Source organism: Lepidothrix coronata, unplaced genomic scaffold (genome assembly GCF_001604755.1).
Source record: "Lepidothrix coronata isolate B3197 unplaced genomic scaffold, Lepidothrix_coronata-1.0 Scaffold349, whole genome shotgun sequence".
Taxonomy (NCBI): Eukaryota; Metazoa; Chordata; class Aves; order Passeriformes; family Pipridae; genus Lepidothrix; species Lepidothrix coronata.
Genome location: NW_016690529.1, coordinates 100,426 through 103,739, shown reverse-complemented (window position 1 = coordinate 103,739; position 3,314 = coordinate 100,426).

Below are 3,314 nucleotides of genomic sequence, written 5' to 3'. Positions count from 1 at the left end.
CCTCCTCCTGCACAGGAGTGGATCTGATACACGGCCCCACCGCCACCGCTGCCGCCTCCTCCGCCGCAGCAGCCGCCTCCTCCTCCTCCTCCTCCATGGCAGGACGATCCCTGGCTCTGGTATCCAATGGATCCTCCTCCACCGCTGCTGTGGCAGCAGCAGCATCCTCCTCCTCCTCCTCCACCGCCGTGGCATCCACCTCCTCCGCCGCCGTGGCAGCCCCCGGACTGCTCAGACACCCCTTGGCCATCGCCCTTCTGCTGGTGGGAACCCATCGTCCCAAATGTTGTGGAGTCCTCCAAGAGAAAGGAGAAAAACAGGCCTGAAGAACATCCAGGGGGAGGGAAACTTGTGTTTCTTGTGCCACCCCATCCCCTCCCAGTGGCAGCTCAACACAGGGTCCACACAAGGCCTTGGCTTCCCTTTTTGCTCCCTCCCTGACAGCTGATGCAAAAGGGTATTTTCAGCATCAGGAGTTAATACATTAAAAGGAAAAGCTGGGAAGTTTTCAGCTTATTCCATATCAAGTCTTCTACAGAACTTCCTTATCCATATTTAATTTCCCTTTCTTTATCTAGGACAAGTGCAACCAGAATAATTCCTTAATAATTCCCTCTTGCAGCAGGTTGTCAGAGTGACACTGCAAGAGGCACACGAGGCCCTGGTGCTCCAGAATTACCCTCATCCAAGTGTGGTTTGGGAATTTTGAAAGGAATGCTCGGGGATAGGGATTAAAATTCCACAGCTACAAGAAACAAAGAATACAGGTCATCATTTGCATAACAATAACTTGGTTGAGCTTTGAAATTCTCCAGTCTCAGTCTCAAAGGAGCACAGTGAGTGCTTTATTTCTTCCTAAAAATGAGAAGGAAGAGGAAGAGCCTGTGGAAAAGTTATCAGCAATGCAAAAGAAGGGGGAAAAAAGCAGCTGCACCGAGTTTCAGCAGCTCCAGGTCACTCTGAAGAGTCTGATGTGTGTCTGTGCCCAAGGGATGCTCTGAGGTTTGAGCACTTCTTTGGTATTTGAATCCCCCCCAACCCACGTCCTTTTGCTGGCAGAATAATTTCTCTTCCTCTGACAGGCAGCTCTAAAATGAAAGGGACCTACAGGTCAATGGGCTGAGGTGTCCAAACTGCTGGAGGACAAAGTGGCTCCTCCAAGAAAAAAAACTGGTCAAAACCCCAATCCTTTCCCATTTAGACAAAAGGCTGGAAAATGAGAATAATCTCCCATTTTGTGTTTAATTTCTTTTGTTTCCCACTCTTTGCTAAGAACCCGCAAACCCTCTTTTTCCCGCCCTTTTCCTCAGGATTAATATTCCAGGAGCTGCGTTTACGTGGTGGCACCACGTGATGTTGGGCCCAGAGGAATCCAAGGGGCTCCAGACACCAGGTTTTCTGTGTCCCAGCTCTCCACTTTTCCTGTGGGATTACATAATCCCTGAACTGTTGAGAAAGAAAGAAGTTCCTGCGAATGAAGAGGAATTTTTGGACTGTGAGACCCCAAAGCCGTATTTCTGCCACCTTTTCCAGCTGAGCATCCCAAGCCTGATCAGCCCAGCGAGTTCCCATCAGGAAATATCAATATCTTACCGTGTCCCACGGCACGAACCAGTGGAAAGGAGTCAAATGGAGTGAGGGAACGTGGTGTGGGAGAACTTTTATATAGTATCTAGTCCTCCTCTAGGAAAGAAACAATGACTGATTTATTTACCAGCCAAACCCCACCCCAACTACCCACTTAGCATAATCTGGGGCTCTGTCATTTGAGATCGGTATCTCCCTTCCTTCCACCACCTCTTTTGTTTTCAGCTGCATTAAAATCACTGGATGGCTCCACCTACTCCAAGCAAAGTGAGGGAACAGGGAAAAGCGGAGGGGCTGCTGCACTGCCAGGATGGACAAGTGACTTAATTCCACGTCCCCTCACGGAGGGGTCCAACGTTCCAGAGAGGGAACATGAAGGGGGAGAGAGGCACTTTTGCCTCTGTGGATGAGGGTAATTTATTCCTCATTCTGGCCAATATCCTGAACCCCCAGACGTGTCCCTGGCGTGTCATTAACTGTGTCGTAACCCTGGATTATACGTTATGGGTGACACCCACGTCACCCCCACGGGCTGTGGGGACACGCGTCGGACTCCAATGAGTCCGAGGAGCTGCAGCTCCCCAAAATCAACACATGATGCAAAGCTGGGAGGCTCTGGGTCATTCACAGCCTTGGAGGGTTTGACCTACAGAGAGCGAGGGGAAGGAACCCAGAGAGCCAAAGAAGCAGGGAAGGGGCTTTGGGAATTGGGATTGTTCAGATTTGGGGTGACCCAACTGTGGCCTTACAGGACCTGAAGGAGCTACAGGAAACTTGGGGAGAGACTATTTCTGAGGGCCTGGAGCGACAGGACAAGGGGCTACATCTCTGCAGTGGACAGATAAATATGCAACAGCTTCTCCTTAAACCTTGTAGGAGCATCAGAACAGGGAAAATCCCTTTTGCTGAGAGAGAATAATTTACTGCACTCAGTATTTTACTACACTTGCCCCTGGGTTAAGAGATAAAAGGGGTTTTCTTTATTCTCCTCTTGTAGCTCCTCAGCCCTTCACTGCAGGGGAATTCTGGATAATTTGCTCACACTTTCCATGCCTCCCTTCTGCCAAATTGGAATTATGACAAGCAGCAGCAGCAAGTTCCTCCAAGAAAACCCTCCAGCTCCAGGCAGAGTTGGAAGGATCTTTCACTCAGATGTTGATGATTGAGGCAACGGGAACGTGATTTATGATTCCAGAGCCGTTCTTGGTGCCACCCAAGTGCCTCCTTCCTGCCCTGGAGCACGAGACTGCTCAGCCTTATCTCATCTGGGCACTGCTGCAGCTCAGACAGGGCCCTTCACCCTCACCAACCCCCCCAGCGTGGCCTGCAGGGAGGTGGCATCACCACCAGTGGCAGAGGACAAGGGACCCTCTCCCCAGCACACAGTGAAGGGCTGTGGGACCCTCTCCCCAGGGCTCTGTTAAAGGCTCTCATCTGAAAGGCATTTCATGGGATTCCTGCAGTTTCAACTGTAAAAGTCCCCAGAAGTCTATTGTTAAATCTTTGAAATCAATTTAATGGGATCAATTCCACGGGATCAGTTAAATCCCACTGCCTGTCATTAAACCTTTTGGAAGTCTCTCAGCCAGTGTCACTCCCAAGTGATGCTGCTCAAGGTTCTCTGGCTGTTGGAGGGGACAAGGATGAATTTCCAAGTGGGAAGAGCCAAATAAAGTTAAATGACATAAAAATCCCCTCCCCACCCAGCCTTCCCCCAAGGTTTGGGG